The sequence below is a fragment of the Lissotriton helveticus genome, chromosome 10 (genome assembly GCF_964261635.1).
Source record: "Lissotriton helveticus chromosome 10, aLisHel1.1, whole genome shotgun sequence".
NCBI classification, from domain to species: Eukaryota; Metazoa; Chordata; class Amphibia; order Caudata; family Salamandridae; genus Lissotriton; species Lissotriton helveticus.
The window spans coordinates 975,707,230-975,722,753 of NC_136071.1; the positions used below are offsets into that span (position 1 = coordinate 975,707,230).

The window sequence follows — 15,524 nt, forward strand, 5'->3', positions numbered from 1 at the left end:
AGTGATGCTGTGGCGTTCAGTGATGCTGTGGTAGTGCATAGTGATGTTGTGGTGCCCTGAGTGATGCTGTGGTGGTGCTGAGTGATGTTGTGGTGATGCAATAGATAGTGAGGGCGATAGATAGATAGATATAGTGAGGGCGATAGATAGATAGATAGAGTGAGGGCGATAGATAGAGCGAGATAGATAGATAGATAGAGGGCGATCGATAGATAGATAGATAGATAGATCGTAGATAGATAGATAGATAGATTGAGGGCGATAGATAGATAGAGTGGGGGCGATAGATAGAGTGGGGGCGATAGATAGGTAGAATGAGGGTGATAGATAGGTAGAGTGAGGGTGATAGATAGAGTGAGGGCGATAGATAGGTAGAGTGAGGGCGATAGATAGGTAGACTGAGGGCGATAGATAGATAGAGTGGGGGCGATAGATAGGTAGAGTGAGGGTGATAGATAGGTAGAGGGCAATAGACAGATAGAGTGCGATAGATAGATAGAGTGCGATAGATAGATAGAGTGGGGGCGATAGATAGGTAGAGTGAGGGTGATAGATAGGTAGAGTGAGGGTGATAGATAGGTAGAGTGAGGGTGATAGATAGGTAGAGTGAGGGCGATAGATAGATAGAGGGCGATAGACAGATAGAATGCGATAGATAGATAGAGTGAGGGCGATAGATAGATTGAGTGAGGGAGATAGAGTGAGGGCGATAGGGGCACCAGTTGCATCAGGGCCGCCCACTCCCGCCAGTGCTTAATTTGTAAAAGAATGAGTGCCTGTGCCCAACCTCAGCGCAGTGCTTCATTTCAGCCGGTGGTGTCCAGTGCTCAGCATCAGCATGTTATTGTCAACACCGGGGCCTCTGACAGTCTGCCACAAGGTGGTGCAGTCTGGCTACTCTAGAGATGACCACAACAACAGTTAAAAATAATTAAATATACATAAATTACTATTACCTGCCGTCCAAGCCGCTCCTATAGCCTTGGTAGCCTGAAATAGTCAGAATGGTCACACTTGTAGGCGTGTGATGGTTAGAAGATGTGCTGTTACTATCATTGCCAGCATGGCAGGGACAATGTGTGGTGCAAGCTGCAGTGGCCTCCTGAGGAGAGCTCTGGCACTTATTGTTTTTTTTTTTTACAAAAAAGCACTGGCAGCAGCGCTTGGAACGATATAGGTGGGGGAATCTGCTCTTCACATAATGTTCTCTTTAAACAATTTCACATTATTTTCTGTTTAAATACGATAAATGCAGAAAGACCGTTATGGGGGAATAAAGGAAAATACAGGAGAGAAAACAATTTACTGATGGTTAAATCTACTTAAGCTACGCCGCCAAATGTTCGCTGCATTATCTTTCCAGGCAAAGGGAGCCACGGTTTCTATGAAAGCAGCGTGCAGGGGTTGTGCCATTATTGTTGTCAAAATAATCATTGAGCATGACTAGCGCCGAGAAACACAGTCCACCCAACTAGCTTGTTTTCTTGGTGAAACGGCGACCACAACTACGGAAATATATTTTGTATCGTAACGCTCTTATAATGGGGATACATTAAAAGAAATTCCCGCTTTGGCAAACCACCTGCAGTCTCCCTACTCCGAACTCCGCCCACACTTCTTCTTCCCATTTCACGCTCCAAATTTGGTACTTGGTGACTGCCTAACAGTAACGTGTTGAAAGATACTCAAAGCCTAAAATTCAAAAGTTACTGCGTCCAAAAACTGTGTAGAAAGTCTTCATTCACAGCCTTCTTTTTGTATGTATCAACTCTCAACAAGCAAAGCAACTCTATGCCACCTAAATAATGCCACTCTTTCAGTAATACTGTCTATTAAATTGTACGGTGTAACATAAACATACTTCATTCTTAGCTGTTCACAGTTACAGTATTTTTTGATTATCCACATATCAACTGTCTAAATGCGCTTAATAAATGTTTTTATAAAGAAGGTTATGTCACATTTGTGGTATGTGTAAGTCCTATAGATAATAGCCTCTACCATTACCCAGTTGGCTGTGACTCAGGAGGATGGATCGCTGAGATGACCTTGCTCAAATTGAAGGTTAAAGCCAGCAAGGCTCCTCGCGTCAGCAGCGTGCTTTTAACTCGCCGTGCTATCTTCCTATCTCGATGAGTTGTGCAAATACCCTTTTGCTGAGGGCAAGATGCAGACTCGGGTGATCAGATCGGGAAGGATGACTTGCGGTAGGCAAAGGAGAGCGCGAGATTGTGGAAGTAACAGACCGACGATTGAAGTTCAGAATAAAAGTTTATTTCTCAAGTAATGCCAACGACGCGCTCGGACCGGCTGACCTGGACTCCAGCCAGGAGGCAACTGATCTGGAATTCTAACCCACCGTCCCAGTGCCGGGAGAGCCATTTGGAAGTACACAGCATGTTATAGACAAGACACAGGAAGCCAGGCGGGACTGCCTGCTTGAGGGCGGGGCCACCAGCACAGACAGGAAGCGTACGGGAACCTATCCCGCGCTCCTGTGACGAGGAGGAAGCCAGCGTGTGACCCAGCGGGGCTCCCGTGCTAAGGGAGAGCCCCGCCTGCTGCTGAGCCTGCACCGCTGCCGCCAGGAGTATGGGGAGAGAAGCGGAGGGGGTTCGAGGCACATTGCCGGTGCCTGCCCCCGCCGCCTATCAAGCCCGTGCAGCCGCCACCACCGCAGGACGAGAGGAGCCCGAGAGACCCGGTGAGTGGGGTGGGGGGGCTGTGTGTGTTCACGTGAGCCCGTGTGTGGGGTGGGGGTGCGTGCGTGGCTGTGTGTGTGCGTGTGAGCCCGTGAGTGGGCTGGGAGGGGGGTGTGCGTGCGTGGCTGTGTATGTGCGCGTGTGTGTGTGTGTGTTATCCGCTTCCTGGCAATGTGGGACAGGAGATGAGCACGGCGTGTGGGTGAACGTGCGCGCTCACATGGGGGAATAGCCTGCGCATGCACATCCCCTGTCCCACATTCCCAGGAAGTGGATGACAAAAGATGCTTCGCTGGACTTCGCACTGCTACACCAGCTCGACCTAAAAAGGAGAGAGTGGATTTATCATTTGGAGCACCCTGGAATATTTCAGAGATAATTTTTTGCCCGGAGAATTCTGCCATTGGGGTTTTCACTTTACAACAATTTTTTTAACAACATAGACAATTTCATTAAGATTTGATCAACAGGTTAAAAGATATTTCTGCAAATATTTTAGGGAAATATTTTTGTCAAGAAAATAACGTAGAAGATACTCTCCATTATAAAAAAAGCAAAAGCTTTTTACATTTTGGTTTCAGGGTTTATGAAAAGCTAATGTATGTTGTTATGAAAATCTGACTAATATATATTGCATAATTTCCAGTATTTAGATAGTTTGCTAGGGGGGGTCTGTCTTGCATATCTGTTAGAGAATAAAAGGATTAAATGAAAACCAAAGAAGGCAACAATCTTTATTCTCTACAAGCAGAAGGAATCTTTAATTTAAAGAGCGGCTACAAATCAATCAATCAAACAAACCTCCTGGTCAGAGGCCTGCTCTCGCCCCTAGCAGCTCCGCTGTTGTGTTGCTGCCCCTGCCCTGTGCAGGTAGGTGTTGAAAGCCCTCCTCCACCCGCAGGCTCCTGCTGGCGCCTCATCCCTGGTGGTATAGTGGAAGAGCCTTGCTCTTCTGCTGGTCCGCTGTGGTCTGTTTTGTATTGGTGCCCGTTTTCTGTCTTTTGTCTGTCTTTTACCTGTAATTTTGTGCCTCTGTTTATTTTGCCTGTTTGTGTCCTTGTCTGTGTCCTCCCAGCCTGTTTTTGCCATTCTCTTCCACGCCGCTGCCCCCGCTGCCGATTCCCACTCCCGCCTCCCAGCTGTGATTCCCTCCCCCTTCCCTATTTAATGGCGGCTGCAGAGGTGCATCAAAGGCAAGCCCGTCTGCGGTCAGCGCCAGGGACCTTGGCTCTCCTTCTACCCACCACTACGACTCTGCTGCCCTCCTCGCACTCAACTCGGGAAGGAACAACAACTGCCAGCTGTCTATGCCGGCCACCACCCTGCAGGCACATTTTTCGCAGGAGGCAGCAATGTCCACTGCAGTCACACCACGCAACCCATGTGGATGGGCCACTACTGCGTTCACTTCCACGACTAAAAACCCACCGCACCCAAACTGGCACCCCGCCCACCGCAAAGGAACTGGAGCAAGATCACCGAGGAGCACCTCAACTCCACCCTCAATTGCGAAGCCCCCCACCACCACGACCAACGCCAACTCCGCAGCCAAAGAACTACACCGATAGATCACCAACTGCGCAGATGATCTTGTCCCCCTCCGCAACCCGGACAGACAGAGACCGAGGAAGGCCTCCTGGCTCACCACAGACCTCCAAGAAGCCAGACGGTCCAGCAGACGTCTCGAGAAGAACTGGAGAAACAGGAAAACTTCAGAAGACCACTTCACTTACAAGAACGCCATGACAGAATACTACCAACTCATCAGATCCATAAAGCGGACCTTCATCCGTAACAAAATCCACACCAGAAACTCCTAGGAACTCTTCAACATCATCCAGAAATTCTCTAAGACCCCCAGTGAAGCCACAAATGTCACACCCTCCCAGAACCTCTGCAACAAACTCTGCTCCTACTTCCATCTGATAATAAGATCCTTCTATGGTAACTTCGACAAACAGACACAGGACACCAAACACACTCTGCTCCCCAGCAACGAAAGTCATGCAACCATCTCCCCCATGGACCCCAGTCACCACCATAGGCACCGCATCGACCATGAAAGGCATCCACTCAGGAGCACCCACGGACCCCTGCCCTCCGCACATCTTCCACAGAGCTGCTGCCGCCATTGGACCAGAGCTACGATGCACAATAAATACCTCCCTCAAAGCCGCACAAAACACAGTTGATGGACAGAATGTAGAACAATGTCATACATTCACCCCAGTACAAGGATCTGGGCCTAAATCCATCGTTTTTTTTTTGTTTGCACTCCACACCACCCTGGGTTAGACACTGGCTATATGCAAATCAGCTCTGACCCTGTGCCTCATGGGAACAGTCCAGTCCGAACTACCAAGCCATGTCTTTCCCAGACCGGAATCAAGCATCCAAGGACCGGTTTCTGGCTATCAGCCTTCATTCAGCCTGGATAGCTTGACTCCAGTGGTGTGGAGAGCCTGGGACTCACGTCTGAGCATACCCAGCCCACTCGGGGTGAAAATTGCAAAAAACACAGTTGATGGACAGAATGTAGAACAATGTCATACATTCACCCCAGTACAAGGATCTGGGCCTAAATCCATCGTTTTTAGTTTTGCACTCCACACCACCCTGGGTTAGACACTGGCTATATGCAAATCAGCTCTGACCCTGTGCCTCAAAGCCGGCACATTCCCAGACAACTGGAAATGCACAGAAGTCAGTCAAGCCCCTCTTCAAGAAGCCCTCAGCAGATCCAATGGACCTCAAGAACTACCGACTCATTTCTGGCCTCCCCTTCGCGGCCAAAGTCCCCGAAAGATAGTCAAAATCCAACAAACTAAATTCATAGAAGAGAACTCCATCCTCAACCCCTCCCAATCCGGATTCCGCAGCAACCACAGCACAGAGACCGTCCTACTTGTCGCCACAGATGACATCCGCACGCTCCTCGACCAAGGACACACCATGGCCCTGATCCTGCTTGACCTCTCTGCAGCCTTCGATACCCTGTCCCACTGCCAGACTCCACGACGCCGGCATACAGGGGACCGCCCTCGACTGGCTCTGCTTCTTCCTCATCTGCAGAACCCAAAGAATCAGACTTCCTCCCCTTCTCTCCGAACCCACAGAGATCAGCTGCGAAGTACCCCAAGAATCATCGCTCCGCCCCATGCTCTTCAACATCTACTTGGCCCGCCTCGCCGCCATCGTCAGACAGCATGGACGAGCATGGATGAGCTGGGTGCCGATGGCACCCAGCTCATCCTCTCCCTCATCAAGGACCCCCTCCTCACCAGACTCAGTTTCCAGAAAGGAATGAAGGATATCGCAACCTGGATGAGCAGCAGCTGCCTAAAGCTCAACTCGGCGAAGACAGAAGTCCTCGTCCTCGGACCCTCCCCTTCTGCATGGGGCAACACCTGGTGGCCCACTGCCCTCAGCAGCCCTCCCACGCCCACGGACCATGCCGGAACTTCAGCATCATACACGACTCTTCCCTCTCTATGACCCGACAGATCAACGACGTCGCCTCCACCTGCTTCAACAACCTCCGCATCCTTCGCAAGACCTTCAAATGGATCCCCCCCGAATCAAGAAAGGCCGTCACAAACACATTCATAACCAGCAGATTAGACTACGGAAACGCCCTCTACGCTGGGATCAACAAATCTCTGCTTCGCAAGCTCCAGACCATACAGAACACTGCAGCCAGACTCTTTCTCGTCCCCCCCGACAGGAACACATCACCCCACACCTGAGAGACCTCCACTGGCTCCCTGTCGAGAAGAGAGTAACTTTTAAGATACTCACCTACGCATACAAATGCCTCCACAACATCGGACCCCAATATCTCAACAAAAGAATCGCCTTCCACGTACCCAAGAGAAACCTCTGATCCGCTGACCTCGCCGAAACCCCGTGCATCCGCAGAGCTTGAACAGGTGGAAGAGCCTTCTCCGACTTTGCAGAAACGACTTGGAATGAGCTCCCGATCAATATCAGACATCCTCTACCGTGCTCTCCATGCCACTGGAGTCAAGCTATCCTGGCTAATGAGGGGTGAAACCCTGAAACTGGTCCTAGGATGCTTGTTTCCAGTCCAGGGAGGACCTGGCCTGGCAGTTTGGGCTGGACTGTTCCCATGAGGCACAGGGTCAAGACTGATTTGCATATGGCTGGATTCAAACTGGAATGGTATGGTGAGCAAAATAACGATGGATTTAGGTCCAGATCTCTGTACTGGGGTGAATGTATGACATTGTTCTGCATTCTGTCCATCAATTGTTCTTTTTGCAGCACCATTAGCAATAAAGTCCCACAGGCCCAATTCCAGTATTACCCACTTTGAAGGTATGGAAACATTCAACGGTGCAGCAAGTGCTTTCTCCAGGGTGCTCCAGAGTCCTGATCCTGCTGGGTGAAGTTAGGCTGCTTGCAAATACTCTGCAGCACCCGCCAGGTGCAGGCTCTCTCCTCAGAGAAGCCCTGGCAGTTTGTTACAGTGATCTGACCAGCTCCAGCTCGGCAAGCACAAGGTAAGTCACATTTTCCTTCACAGAGAGGCATGGGGATTTCGATCCTCCGGCTTCCGACTGGAGCCCAGTGAGGGTGCAACTTCTTCAGTGGTAGGTCTCAGTGTGCAGGCTTAACCAGTCGGTCACTGCTGTAAGCTTTCTGTCTGGGCAACGATGAACTCTTGACCACAGCATAGGTGGTTGCTGTGATACTCCTAATCTTGGCGCAGACTCTTCCGGTACAATCGCCCTGACCACAGCAGCCCCTCATTGCATACAGCGTCACTAATAAAAGCAGACACAAGTCTTAACGCTCTTCGGACCTTGTACCCTCCAACTCTCTCCTCCTGCCTCACAGGGCACACTTGTCTTGGCAAGCAGGCAGGTTCTGGTGCTCCAGGTCCCAGGGCAGGTGGTCATGGTTTCCCTGGGTAATGTCTCCTCACCCAGCAGGGAGAGTAACAGGCCTTGGCCCCCAGTCCTGGTCACATGCATAAGTCTTACAGAGCTTCCCCTCCTCACATAGCTCGTCTGGCTGCTTGGCAGATAAAAAACCTTTGGGTTTCATCTTCTTCCTCTTATAGTCCATTTCCAGATACCAAAATGTGATTTAGGGTGGGAGTCTTTGACGTTTTATGTTGGGGTTCTGCTATTTTTTAAGTGCACACTTCTCTTTTCTTCTTTCCCTTTGAAAGGATGTCTGTCACAAGACTCTGAAGGTGAGTGACACAATTCATGGGAGTGATCGGAGTTCACACCAAGGTGTCAGTCATAGTAATATGTGCAAGAGGCTAATCCCGGCTCCCAGCCCTCTTCTTTATCATTCCATCGTCCATCCCTTCTCCTTCCTGAGGTGTGTTCAGGCCCCTTCCTTGTGATCTACCACTGAAACAAGGAGCAGCCTTTTGAAGTATAAAGGGGGAGTCTCTTCCTCCTTTCCTCCAGTGAGTGTCCCACTCAACTCAGAGGAATACAGTAATACACAAATTTGTCTGGGTCGTTCCTCTACTTCTCATGTCTTCGACCGGCAATCCTGGCTTCCCAAAACGAAATCCAAGGTCCTCCATGTAATGTACTATTGCAGCCACACTTGAACTCAGTGTACTTTCACAGCACACACATTCTCCAGTACTGTAACCTCAATGCATTGTGCACAACAGACACATACATTCAGCTGACACATTAAGTCTGCATGTACTGCTCAGGACTGTCATTTTTTTGTATGGTATCTGTGTGCTATTTGCAAAACACATACATTGACCCTGTGTTCGCTGCACAACACTTCACCCTTCATGTATTGTACTTCACACAAACACCCAGCACATGCTTTAATTGTACATGCACTGCGCAGCACTACATCGCTCATGTAATGTATTCCCCGCAGGAATACATGCACACAGTAAATGAGCTAACCATACATATGCTGAACAATACTGCTCTATACCTGTACTGTAACCTTCTCAGACACACATGCATCCAGCGCAGAATAACTATGATTGCGCTGCACAGCACTCAACATCTACCTGATGTAGGTCAAAGGTGAGTTGAGCACACAGTAGCAGAATATGTAAAAAGGTGAGTGAGCCTGTAGGCCTCACTCCAGTAACACAGAGTAACAAGCATTTGCAATGTAGTGGATGTATGAACAGAGCAGCAGTTTGCAGCACTTTCTAGAGGACTTAGAATGCAGACTTACAGACGGGACCAGAGAAGCAGATAGGAGCACTGTCTAGAGGACTTAGAATGAGGAATTATCACTGGGAACAGACATTGCTGCAGAAATGCCTAGAAGACTCAAAATGTGGAAATTACAGACGGGCCCAGGATAGCAGTTAGAAGCACTGTCTGGAAGACTTAAAATGAGGAATTACCGACAGGACCAGAGTAGCAACTAGCAGCACTGTCTAGAGGACTCAGAATGAGGAATTACCACTGGGAACTGAGAAGAAGCTAGCAGAACTACCTAGAGGATTTAGGATGAGGGACTACCGACTTGACCTAATGAATAATAGAAAAGTTTACCCTGAGACCAGAAATCCAGCTGTCAAGACCCAGACCACTAGTAGATAATGGAAAAACACTGATACAAACTTACAGAGGCACAGAGCAGTAGGCCCAGTAATTAGATTTCACTTTTTAATGAGCAGCCATTTGTTATCTGTGCCGAGATTAGGAAACCTGTTTTACCTCATAGCAAAACACCCTGTGTTTATATGCAGCTGGGCCAGGGTTGGGGCCTCCTACCTGGCAGCTGGACGAGAGAGGGCTGGGATGCTGAGACTGGGAAGGAGAAAAGAAGAGATAGAACTAAAAGGGTTGGGGGGCAACAGGCAGGAGCAAGAAGACTGGGCAGGGAGATAAGAGGCAGGTGTGCTGAGTGCACTGGAAGGGGGTAGAAGTGTATCTATGAGAGAGATGTAACAGCCTAAAGGGAGTGAGGCTGCAGGAAACATGGGGCTGTGGCCCCAGAGGCAGGAGGGACTTGAAGAGAAAAGGAGACACAACAATAAGAGGCCATGAGGGGGAGAGATGCAACAGCCTGGAGGGAGAGAGGCTGCAGGAAACATGGTGCTTTGGCACCAGAGGCAAGAGGAGGGAAGGAGAGAGTTCAGCAAGGGACCATGAAGGGGCAGGAGGAGAGAGAAGCAGAGGGGATAGCAGGCAACATGAGGGGGCAGATGTAGCTGCCTGGAGGGAGAGATGCTATGGGAAACATAGGGCTGTGGCACCAGAGGCAGGGGGGACTTGAAGGAAGGACAGCAAGCTAGGAGGGACTTGAAGAAAGAAGGGGAGAGGACAGCAAGAAGCTATGAGGGGGAGAGAAGGCCGCAAGATGATGTGGAGGTTGGTGGATGAGAGAAATAAGGAGAGACATAAAGCAGAGCCTGCAAATTAGACATCAACCATTGAAGAAGAGGTGAGAGGTGGAAGAGAGGGTGAGGGTCACTAAGTTTAAGACTAGCAAAGCCAGGTAAGGAGTTAGAGTTTGAGGCAGGGACTAAACACATTTCAGATTACAGAGAGAGTGAGTGAGACAAGAGAGGCAGAATAGTGTGCGAGACAGCATCAGAGAGACAGGAGAGTTTACAAAAACTGACTAAGATTAGAAAAAGACTGAGGTGGAAGGTTAAGAGGCGACCGGCTGCACTGTGGGAGAGTTGAGGCAGAGGAGAGAAGCAGCGAGAGATCACAGAGGGAGAGAAGAGAGAGACATCGACAAGAGACCATGAGAGGGCGAGGAGAGGGAGAGAGCTATAAGAGACAGAAGGCATTTGAGACAGTACAAAAAAAGTCTGGGGACTAAGGGTGGGGAAGACAGGAAAGAGCCTGGCGAGGTAGCAGACTACAGAAGAGTTACTAAAATAACGGCAGGTGGCAGAGGAAGGAGATGATATATGCATGGATGAGTGAGTAAATGAGAGCGTGGAGACAAAGTAAGGGAGAAGTGAGTAACTGAACAGGGCAGAGACTGCAGTAAAATGCCAGAGGCTGAAGTGTCAGGAAAACTGCATAGGGAATGTTAGACTTGGCTTGTTCAGCGGGTTTACCCCTCAAGACTTTTTGCTTTATGTCCTCCTGTTTTTTACCCTATTTTGGTTGGTTTTAGGACTCTGCGCACTTTACCACTGCTAATCAGTGATTAAGTGCATATGCTCTCTGTGTAAATTGTTATTATGGATTGGTGTTTCCAAATTTATTTTTATAAATCTTTTTATTAACATCGCTCGTATCAGTCAAGATTACAGCACCATGTTCAAATAGCATGAGATAGGTTAACAGTGTACAACACAAAACAGGGCCAGCCTGAACCACCATCAAGATATTCAAGTTGAAAACCCCCCTTCCAGACCACCCCCCATCTCCCTGTATTTTCTCCAAGGCCCCAGATCCTTTTCCATTTTTTATTACATCCCCTACTTTTGTAGATGGTTTCCTCCACCCTCTGACACCAATCGAGATCTCGCACCCACTGGTCCCATTGCGGAGGAGCCTGTGCCCCCCAGGCACTGGTGATATTTCTTATTGTGACACCAGCTGCCAACGCCAGCCAGAGTTCCACATATCTGGTCCAGTCAGTGGCCCCCTTGATCATTAATAGTAACCACCTGGGTTCCCCCAGTACTGGAGAGCCCACCATCGCAGCCATCGTATCCGTGACCTTGGTCCAGAAGGGTACTATCTCAGGGCACTCCCACAAGATAGGATAGCAGCCTTCCCCTTGACATCCCCTCGCGCAGAGGGCCGACTGACACCCACCCCATGTATACAAATGGGTGCAAGGGTAGTACACGCGATGCAAAATTTTGAGCTGTACTAACCGAAACCGGATGCAAATCTCAATTTCTCAAGGACTCTGTAGAGCGTCCTGCCAGTCATCCTCCAATGCGCCTAAGTCTCGCTCCCACTTCGCTCACAACGATACTAAAGGATCAGGCATATTGTTTATGAGCTTACGATAGATCGTAGAAGTAGGCTTCTCAGGGATGGGGTTGAGGAGCAGGCAATCCTCCATGGGGGAATACTCCGGGATGGAACTGCCTCCTCTAATGTGTGAGCGCAGGGCATGCCTGAGGTGCAGGTAATGATAATATACACCCCCAGATACTTGAAACCTTCCACCGCTATCACCGCAGGGCACCTGGTCGTTATCCGCGGAGGAGGGCCAGAGAGCGGGAAGATGACTGATTTCGCCCAATTTATTTTGTATCCCGAATAGCTACCAAAGAGCTCAAAGAGGTGGAGTGCCTGCGCCATCGACTGGTAGGGCCTAGCCATATATAACACGATTTTGTCTGCATATAGACTAATGCACTCTTCCCAGTCTTCATTCAGTGCCAATGCCCAGAACGACCTGTCACTCCTAATCCAGTGAGCCAGCATCTCCAGAGCCAGGGCAAACAGGAGGAGGGACAGGGGACATCCCTGCCTCGTGCACCGTCGGAGTGAGAAGGCTCTGTACACCGTCCCATTGACTCGCACTCGCGCCAACGGCTGCTCATACAGGAGGCACACCCAACTGCAGAAAGTCAGACCGAAACCCAAACGCTGCAGGACCATGAAGAGGTACGGCCAATTCAATACTATCGAAAGCCATTGAGGTGTCCAGAGCGATGAATGCAGTCTGCCTGTCTCCCACGCCCTCCGTCATATAGAGCACGCCAAAGAGGCGACGTAGATTATGCCGGGTGCTCCTGCGCAGCATGAAGCCCGACTGGTCGATATGCACAAGATCAGACAGGACCGGGAGCAGCCTGTCTGCCAGGACCTTAGCCAACACCTTCCCTTCGACGTTGATGAGCGATATCGGTCGATATGAGGAGCATTGATCGTACGGTTTGCCATCTTTGTGATTGAGCACAATCGTGGCCTCTCTCTGGTCAGGCGGTAGCGTTCCCACCTGTCGCACTTCTAAGTACATTTGTAGGCGGGGGCCCGTGATAATGTTCACCTGCCTCATAAAGATCTCTATCGGTAGCCCGTTCGGTCCCTGTGCCTTTCCGGACTGTAGGGAATTGAGCGCCTCCCCTATTTCCTCCCCGGTCAAATCTGCCTCTAGACTATCTCTCTGCGCCTGAGACAGTGTGGGCAACGCAAAATCTCAGAGGAATTCCTCACAGTCCTGTTCCGTCCTCGTACAGACCGGGTATAGACCCCTTCAAAGTATGACACAAACACCTCCGCTATGTCCATGCTAGTGGACATTAGGGAGCCCGACGTGTCTCGCACCGCAGACACCCAGGAGCGTTCTCTGTCCCTGCGTTCAAGCCATGCCAGGAGCTTCAGGGCCTTATCACCAACATCATAGATCCGGTGTTGCGTAGCCAGGGAGTAGGCATGCGCCTCGCCTCCACCAGGGCCCTAAGATCCGTTTGTTTAAGTGCCAGTGTGTGACGACGGTCAATTGCGGCGCAGCATCAGCACTACTTTCCAGATCTTCTATCTCACTTTCTAACTTCCTAAATCTGTATGGACTCCTCTTTATTCTTGGCCCCAATCAAGGCCTGTGCCTGCCCTCTCAAGACGGTCTTATACGCTTCCCAGAGTGTGACATGGGATGCAACTGACCCCGGATTCTCTTCGAAGCAGACCTGGGAGCCCTCCCGGAGTTTGTCCCTAATTTTGTCGTCCCGTAGGTGCCACGGGTCTATCCGCGAGAACGCTACCTTGTTGATAACCGGACCCTTCAAACTAACGCTCACTGGGGAATGTTCGGAGAGTCCCCGGGCCAGTATGAGGGGTTCCGAATATTCACCCAACGGGTCGATGCGCGCCAGCAGGTGATCTAATCTGGAGAAGGACCCATGTCTGGCCGAGTAAAACATGTACTGTCTATGGGAGGGATGGTGCACCCGCCACAGGTCTCCCAGTCCCAAGGCCTCTATGAATCCCTGCAGACCCTTCTCCCCGTTGAAACCCTGGACCCCACCCGATCTGTCCATGTCGGCATTCATGACAGCGTTCATGTCTCCTCCCACCAAGAGAGTCCCCAAGGGGAGGTCAGACAGAAAGGAGCCCAGCCGTACGTAGGTCGTGGAGTGGAGGCTAGGCGGGACATAACAGGAACTCAACACCACTGTCCGCACCTCCCACCTTCCCGCCACTGCCACCATGCATCCGGAGTAGTCAATCCTAACACCAGAGATCACCATAGGGAGGGCCTTACGCATTAGTACACCTACACAACTGGACCTGGACGTAAATCCCGAGTGGGCAACCATTTTATACCGAAAGAGGGCTAGTGCTTGAGACATGTTGCCGGGCATGTGCGTCTCCTGCAGGAGAACCACATCAGGGGAGTGTTGCTTCAGGTGTTGCAATAATAAAGTTTGTTTAATTTTGTTGCCCAAACCATTGACATTCCATGTCCATATTTTAACGTGCATCTGGGTACCCATACTGGATTACACACCCCCACTTCCGCAAATGAACCACTCCGCCCTATAGTGCGCCACGCCCACCCTCCCATGCAAAAGAACTGACATGATGTTGAGCAAGAGAAAACATTCCTCAGGAAACAACCCCTCTCCCCCCTCCCCCACATTTCCCCCCAAATCCCCCCTCCCTGCCGCCCTGCCTGGTGAGCCTCCAACCAACCACCAATAAAACTTGAAGAGTGCCTGTCGCCCCGTTACCACAACTAAAACCATTTTGGAGGAAACGTGGGTCCGCTAACCTAAGAAAGATGCATACAACTAGTGTCGGATCACACATCCCCTTGCTATACAACCCCAAGCGACCCGCATACCACGTGATACCCCTTCCACCCGGCTCAACATCCAGCATAGAACCGGGTCTATGAATGTCCCAATCAATGTCTCTCACCAGGGGCAGAGTAAGAGTCACGTCCTTGTCCTTCCCCCCTCCAGGGATCCAGACCAACTGGCCAACCACCCCTCCAGCCCAAAGTCACAATTCAATCAAGCCATTGACCAGGCACAGTAATATCTTCATCATACCAGAGTCACTCCGCCTTCCTTCGTTCGCCATCACTAGAGGCTCGCTCGACCTCCGGATCCACCTCACGAGCACCTAGGCTCATCTGCCCATCTTGTCGTCTCCCCTGCCGACCTACAGTGCGCCAGCCCTCCAACCAGTCACCAGCATCCGCCAGCGTGTCGAGGAAGTAGGCCTTTTCTCTGTCCTGGACTTTGAGTCGTGCAGGGAACAGCATCATGTACTTCACCCCTTTGTCCCGAAGTGCCTTCTTCACCCCATCAAAGGAGCGCCGCTGTCGCTGCACCTGAAGCGTGAAGTCCGGGATGAAGTGGATGATGGCGTTGTCTCTGTGGAGGTCCCCATGCGTGCGTGCCGCTTGCAATATGGCATCCCAGTCTCTAAAGTTGAGGATGCAAGTGATGATCGTGCGAGGGGGAGCCCCTGGCTTCGGCTTGCCTCCCAAGGCTCTGTGCGTCCTCTCAACGGAAAAAAAAATTGAGAGACGTTTCGGTTTCAGGTGGTTCAAAATGAGGTCCTCCACAAACCAGTCCATCGAGGGCCCCTCCAGTCCCTCCGGCACCCCCACTATGTGGATGTTATTCCGCCAAGCCCGTCCTTCCTGGTCCTCCAAGCAGGCATGTATGTCGGCCTGGTTCTTTGTAAGGGTGGCTGGCTACCTGTTCCTCTAGTCTCTTCCTTTTCACCTGGAGCCCACCAATTCCGGTTTCCATCACCGCAACTTTTTCAGACATTTTCCAGAAATCCGCCTGCAGGAGGTTCACTTCTTCTGTCACGGAGTCCAGTTTTGGCTCCAGAGTACCTCGAAAGTCCCTGATGGCCCTCATTATATCTTTCGGGGAGGGGTCAGGGCCCCCGTCGTCGT

General features: G+C 50.6%; 1 protein-coding gene across 2 annotated transcripts in view; it reads right to left on the reverse strand.

The window, feature by feature from the left end:
* The window catches only part of PEX1 (peroxisomal biogenesis factor 1), a 628,515-nt gene that overhangs the window by 310,329 nt on the left and 302,662 nt on the right, over positions 1-15,524 (reverse strand). The window lies entirely within an intron of this gene.